Source organism: Equus asinus, chromosome 9 (genome assembly GCF_041296235.1).
Source record: "Equus asinus isolate D_3611 breed Donkey chromosome 9, EquAss-T2T_v2, whole genome shotgun sequence".
NCBI lineage: Eukaryota > Metazoa > Chordata > Mammalia > Perissodactyla > Equidae > Equus > Equus asinus.
In genome coordinates this window covers 79,794,835-79,802,236 of record NC_091798.1, presented here as the reverse complement: position 1 = coordinate 79,802,236, position 7,402 = coordinate 79,794,835, and the positions used below count along the sequence as shown (strand labels likewise).

The 7,402-nt window shown below is 40.0% G+C and overlaps 1 long non-coding RNA gene across 1 annotated transcript; it reads right to left on the bottom strand.

Moving 5' to 3' along the window:
- Positions 1–675: 675 nt before the first annotated feature.
- LOC106841218 (uncharacterized) lies at positions 676–7,125 on the bottom strand. The gene is made up of 3 exons (XR_006534210.2): positions 7,069–7,125; positions 5,886–6,052; positions 676–809 (listed from the first exon to the last, which is right to left on the bottom strand). It is a non-coding gene; the product is annotated as an uncharacterized lncRNA (long non-coding RNA).
- Between the last annotated feature and the right edge of the window lie 277 nt (positions 7,126–7,402).

The following is a 7,402-nucleotide window of genomic DNA, read 5'->3' as shown; positions in this document are numbered from 1 at the left end:
TAAGTCACTGAATTTAAGTGCTAAAAAGCATGGGGAAAATCTAGTCCTCTCCTGCCACTTTCTCTGGATTCCCAGGCCCAGCACACTTCATCCTTAATTGCACGCAATCCAAACACTCTCCACATATGTGTCCGTCCTCACAGCACCCTCCACCCAGCAAGCTCAGGGCTTCAGTCTCTCCTCTTTCTTCCCAGGGTATTTTGAAATACACATAGTGTACTTCAGCACTTTTAAAAAAATCTTTTTATATATATATTTAAGAACTTGATATTTGATCTCTGATCTTTCCTATTTTATGCTTTCAAATAAACTTCATTTATTGTCCTTCATTTACAGATGTATAAAATAGATATTCTTTTAATTATAGCTGTCAAAAATATGCCAGTCTACTTTTACACACATCGAGGCCCATTTAGAGGTGTCCCGCTCAGTTCTAAAATTAGATCAGTACATCCACAAAACGTTTCCTATCTTGGGAGGCCCTCCATGCCCAATGCCATCTGTTTTCTTCTGCTTTTCCTCCCCCTGACTCGAATATCCTCTCTCTAAGTAATATTTTTCTGCTTCTTATTCTGTTCTGTGGCAATATCAAAGATAACATCAGAACCAAAGAGATATTATATTAGTCAGGATAATTAATACTATAATAAACTAACACCAGCTTTCAGTGGCTTAACATAATTTAAGTTTATTTCTTGTTATACAAACTCCAATGTACCTCTCCTCCAAGCAATGTCTCAGGACTCCTTCTATCCTTTGGTAGCATTATCTTTTAGACTCTCAGGATCCTTCATTTTCAGCGAGGTGGCCTGGGAAAGAGAGAGAGTGGAAGCTTTCATGGAATATGTTGTGATCAGAGCTAGAAGTTCATTGGCCAGAACTCAGTCCCAAGGCCCTATCTGGATGCAAGAGGGAAATGTGTTGAGCTATGAGCCATGAAGGAGCAGATCCAGGTGAACCAGCAGCTTCTACCACATACAGGTCCTCTCAGTCCTTTCCACAATCACACCATCTCAGGTGACCAACCCTTATCTAGGGCACGTTTGTATGCACACACTCCTCTTACCATCCCAGCGACCCTGTTGCCCTCTCTCTCTTACCTCTCTGGCATTATCGTTTTAACTCATCCAGGGCTATTCCTCCCACAATCCCAGCTAAGTCCTTCCTGCCAACTCTCATTGCTCTGCCTCAAGTTCCAGGTAGGAATCAAATGCTTGCAAAGCTAATATCCTTGCCTCAGATTGTGTTGATCCCTTCAATGATTGTAAGGAATCAAAAATGAGAGAGAAATGAGCCAATAGAATCATCTCCAGCTACCATAAGAAACCATTAGTACTGAGTGTAAGAAACAATAAAAAGGGCTATGATAAAAATTCTAGAAAAGATAGAAGCTGAAACCAGAACTTATAGTTTTTCATAATAGACTAACACAATAATTTTGGATATTCTGATACATGTTTACAATCCTTCGAAATTTCCTGAGATGAAAAGATAAATCCCCTGTGCCAGAACAGATAGCCTACGGACAGATACTAGAGTTATGAGAAAGGAGTGCTCCGAAGAACAAACTGCATGAGGAAACATCTTGCAAATTTCAGACCTGAGGTCAATGACCCGAAGATGAGTTGAAATATTCTGAAAAACAATCTCTTACACTAGACCTCACTACTAAACCAGATATTTATCTTCCCCAGAAATAAAAGAAAAAAACTCCATGACGAAAAGACCTCGCTGCTGTTCTGGAATTCAGAATCATCCAAACACTGCTGGAAAAATAAACAGAGCGAGGTATTTCTGGATTTTTAGTCTTTGGTTGTATCCATCCAATTAATCATATACAGTAAAATAAAAATGTTCCCATTTGACATAATAACAACAATAGTGATACATTTTCTTTATAGGCTGTATTTTAGTTTTTAAACCCATTTTAGGTTTATGTTATTAACTTCTTTATCCATATCTCTTCAATGACTTATGGGAGTATAACAGTCTTTTTGATTTAAATTGACATATTGTTGCTATTGAACCTTTTTTTTTTAATCAAAATTATTCTAGAGCTTTACACTAGGTCAGATTTTTCTTGGCTGGATGGAGCAATAGTAGATATTATAATTAAAAGTGGAGAAACAACTTAGATCAGAATAAAAAATTTTCCCTGGCTCTTTTACTTACAGGAAATCAAAGATTATTCTTTTCCAAAGGGCAAAAAAAATCTTGTGTGAGTAATAAGACAAATTTTTACACAAATAACCAATAACATGAGCTAGACAGATGTTGTTTATAAATTCTTTTACTTGTGCCATTTCTCTGGAAAGTCATTCATTTAGGAAAAAGAAAATCATTTAAAGTGCAAAAGAATAGATGCTTTGCCATTGGGACCTTATTATAATATGCAGTAGACAAAGTTCAAGTCATTTGTAATGTTAATGGCCTAAACTGTAAAATCATGAATAGTGTGATGGATTCTTTTGGTTGTAGAAAAGATCCACCTATGACCAACTTCAGTGACAAAGGGAAACCGACAGTTTGTTGTAAAATTACAGATCATGCTATGGAACTCTCTCCTCTGTCTCCGTGTCTCCAGGCTAGATTTCTGTGCTTCCCAGGTTGCTATGGAAGAAAATGTGGCTGATGACATACCAGCCTATCTGCCATTTAAGAGAGTACCTCAGCCAAGTCTCCATTATTAATTCCTGCAAATGGGCCTCAGGTTGTTACAGTTTGAATCAGGTTTTCAACCTCTAATCCAATCAACTTTGACAGGGGCTGGGTCATTTCATACTAATGGGGATTAAAGGCCCACTGCTGGTGCAGTTCAAGAAAAACACAAGATACAGCAATAAACAATGGCAAGAACAATGTTAGCATTAAAGCCTGGAAAAGTAAGCTTGCACGATGATTAATCAACTACCTTAACTGAAATCTTTTATTAATCTGACTGCTTACCTGTCTGCTTTAGTAGCATATTACATGCAATTTCAATGAGCTACTTAAAGCTACTTAACTTCAACTACTTAAACTTAACTTAAACTTAAAGCTACTTAAACCTTAAAGATCCAGGTCCATGCGCTAGTTCCATCGTCTTCCTCAGACATCTCACAACTATGAAGAAGATTTCCAAGGACATAACTCATCTGTCTAACTATCTTCTTTCTATCTATCTATCTATCTATCTATATCGATCTGTCTGTCTATCTATCTATCTATCCATCTTCTATGTAATCCACTGTTCTCTACTGCCACAAGGGCTCTGGATTCCTTAGCTTCAGGGCACTCAGTTCACAAAGATGTACATATCATCCTCTGGAGTTCTACCACACAGTAGTCCTTCATATGACAGAACATTTATGGCCTTTGATAGTTTGCTATGTTTTTTGTGCTGTAACCTACCTCTCCAACTGTGCTGCAAACTTGTGGAGGCCAGGGATCATGTGTTACTGTATTAGTTATCTATTACTGCATAACGAATTACACTAAAGCTTGGCATCTTGAAACAACACGCATTTATTATCTCACACATTTTCTGAGGGCCAGGAATCTGGGAGCAGCTTAGCTAGGAGCCTCTGGCTCAAGGGATGTCATGAGGTTGCAGTCAAGCTGTCAGCCAGGGCTGCAACCTCATGAGAAGTCATCTGATGGCTTGACCAGATCTAGAGAATCTACTCCCAAGACGGCTTGCTTAAATTGCTCTTCGCAGAAGGAAATGTGGGCTTCACAGGACTACCTGAGTGTCCTTGTGCTATGTCAGCTCTTTTCCCTGGAAGAAGCGATCCGAGAGAGAGTGCATGCACACATGCATCACAGTGCCTTTTTATGATTTAGTCTTCAAAGTCACATGCCACAACTTCTGCTTTATTCTGTTGGATAGAAGCAAGTCACTAAATCCAGCCCACACTTAAGGGGAGGGAAATTGGGCTCCACTTCATGAAGGTAGGAATATCAAAGAATCTGTGAACATATTTTTAAAACCACCCTTACTTTTTTCATGGCATCTTCAACTTTGAGCCAGTACTCAGGTTTTTTTTGATTGATTGCATTGTACATTTCATCAAAGTGAGCTATAGGAGTATCATATTGTGATTTATAATAAGAAATATATATTTGGTCTTCATCCTCCTTTCTGGCAAAGTGCTCCTAAAACCCTTGGAATTTCCTAAGTGATGAAGGCTTTTACAAAGTTGTCTCTCCTTTTGATAATGTGCGACTTTTTCACTCCCCCTAAGGATGGCGTTAGTTGCCAGGAGAACCAACTATGTGATTAGAGGGTTGGAACTTTAAGTCCCATCTCTACCCCCCACCTCTGGGGAGCAGCGAGGGCTTGGAGGTTGAATCAATCAACAATGGCCAATGATTGAATCACTCATGCCTATATAATGAAGCCTCCATAGAAACCCAAAGGGCAGGGGTCAGAGAGTTTCCATGTTGGTGAACAAGTGGTGATTCGGGGAGTGTGGTGTTCCTGGGGAGGGCATGGAAGCTCCGAGCCCTTTTCCCATGCCGTGCCCTGTGCATCTCTTCCATCTGGCTGTTCCTGAGTTATATCCTTTTATGATAAACCCGTGATCCAGTAAGTAAATGTTTCACTGACTTCTGTGAGTAGCTCTAGCAAATTAATTGAACCCAAGGAGAGAGGGTGTTGTGGGAACCTCTGCTTTATAGACAGTCAGTCGGAAGTACAGGTAACAACTTAGGCTTGCTACTGGTGTCTGAAGCGGGGTGGGAGAGGGGGGCAGTCCAGAGTTTGACGCTATCTCTGGGTAGGTAAAGTGTCAGAATTGAGCTGAATGGTAGGACACCCAGCTGGTGTCGCCAGAGAATTGGTGATGTGGGGAGCCCCCCTACATTGGAAGTTGGGTGCTCAGAACACCAAAAGAAGGAGCAAATCAAGATCATACCCCAAAATACTTGCTTTTGTTTCCAGTTTTCCAAAACAGTGTTTAATTTACATGTTTATCATTTATTAATGAATTAATTAATTAATTGTATTAATTATGCATTTATTAATACATTTATTCTTTCCTTTAATAACCATTATTTAAGCCCATACCACAAACCAGAACAATTAGATCAGAATCTCTTGGACAGTAGGACACGGTACTGGTAGTTTGCATAATTTCTCAGGTGATCTAGCTAGCAACAAGAACCACTGAACTAGGTAATTTTGGATGTCTTTTTCAGCTCCAACTTCCCATGATTTGTTCTCTTCCATAATAGTCTTCTGGCATTACAGTAATTCCCTCATGCAAGGCCTATACAAGAATGGATATATCTAGTCCCCAAGGAGGTCCAAGAGACGGTCCAAGAAAAGATAATAGGTATTTCTCAATCTCCTGGCACATGATGTGTTTTTAGATATTTGACTATATAAAAATTGTATGTATGTCTTTTCTTTGATTGACAGAGAATGACCTGGATACCACCTGCATATGCTTCTGTTGCTAGATTGTGACTAAGATTATAACTAAATGAGGCATAGATCTTTGTCAGCTGTAAAAGAAACAGGAATTCGGGGCTGGCCCCGTGGCCGAGTGGTTAAGTTCGCGCCCTCTGCTGCAGGCGGCCCAGTGTTTCGTTGGTTCGAGTCCTGGGCGAGGACATGACACTGCTCATCAAACCACGCTGAGGCGGCGTCCCACATGCCACAACTGGAAGGACCCACAACGAGGAATATACAACTATGTACCGGGGGGTCTTTGGGGAGAAAAAGGAAAAAAATAAAATCTTTAAAAAAAAAAAAAACAAAAGAAACAGGAATTCAAGTAGACCAGAGAGGACCCCTCAGAGATTCATCGTAAGGGTCGACCTGATGTGCCTTAGATACATTTCTTGGAATTTACTGGCTGAGCGTGTACTAGATGATTGCCTACTTCATATAAATACTGCACCTGAGGGTAAAGATGGAGGCACCAGCTTCGTTCCCCAGGCTCCTTCTTCCATTTTTCTATATGCAGAGCTTTAACAAAGTCATTTCTCTTCGGCTGGCTACACACTTCTCTTTCCTCTGGGTGGAGCTGAGCTCACTGAAAACAGGGTAATTTTGAAAACACCACACCTATAATTGAAAAGGATTTCTTAAGGCCTTTTATCATCTTTTTCTAGTGCCTCTTACACCATCCAAAATCAAACCAGCTGAATCCAGAACCCAGGTGGCAGCTGTTCAGGCTTAGCACCAAACAACGCTTGGGACTCAGGGCGTGGGCGTGACTCTTCAGTGAGATCAGAATCACCCATGAGGCATCTCTGGCTACTTTCTAATTATTCCCATTGCAAAAGGCCCTGAGTTATTTGATGAATCATGTCATTTTTATTGAAAAGTAAATCAAAGGTGATAAAAAACCTCTGGCCACACACATGAGAATCATAGCTTCATAATTAGGGTTTGGAGGAAGCAAATCTGTACATATTCATTGCATACTTGGCTCATGGGCACCAAAGATGGTGACCAGAAGGCAAACATCAGATCACCTCTACCATCCATTTCAGCAAGGGTAGAGATTACAGTTTGTTTCTCAGAAAAAAAAAAAACGAAAAAACCCGGAGCTATCTTTGGCCAAAGATAGACTGATGCAAACGTGACTTTTAAAATTTATTCCTTATACTCCAAGTCTTTTGTTAGAACAACATAATATAATAATAATTCCTGGTCACCAATAATATGCCAGGCACTGCTCCATGTCCTCTATATATTTTATCTTATAGAATCATCCCAACTGTCCTAAAAGCTATTTACTTGATTATTCCTGTGTTACGGAAGAGGGAACTGAAACCCAGAACAATTAAGATCTTCACCCAATAGTAATTTCCACCTCAATCTTTTCCTCTCTATCCTCTTGCTTTTCTAGGTTTCTTTCTGCTCCACCTTCATTTTTTTTTTTTTCTTCTTGATTTTTCTTTCCCATTTATTTGCCTCTTTGGGCTTCAGGAGCAAGAAGTTCAGAATCTTAGAAGCATAAATGTTGAACTCTAGATAAGGACAACCTGAGTCAATGTGAAATTGCTGTTCAAAGAGGGAAAAAAGCCAGGTCAACAGGACAGGATTTACTCCTGACCAATCCCTCCCCCACTTACTGTCTTCAGAAGAAGTTGGCCAGCTCACCCGACTGCCAAAACAAGTTTGAGAAGGAGGGAGAATGAACACATCAGCCTTGCAACAACACTTGCCCCATGCCCCACCCACTTAACTCTGAGAATAGAATGGTAAACATCACCTCTGCTGGTCTACTGGAAACTCAGCTCTCAACACTGTAGTGTCCTGGGGCTAAGCCCCCAGAGGAATCTGGAGGATTCAGACATGAAATTGTAACCATAATACTGCCTTCCATTTGTATAACCTCATTGCAAAGAATGTTCTCACATGTCATCTCCTATAATCACTTACGTTATCTTAGTCATTAAAGCATAT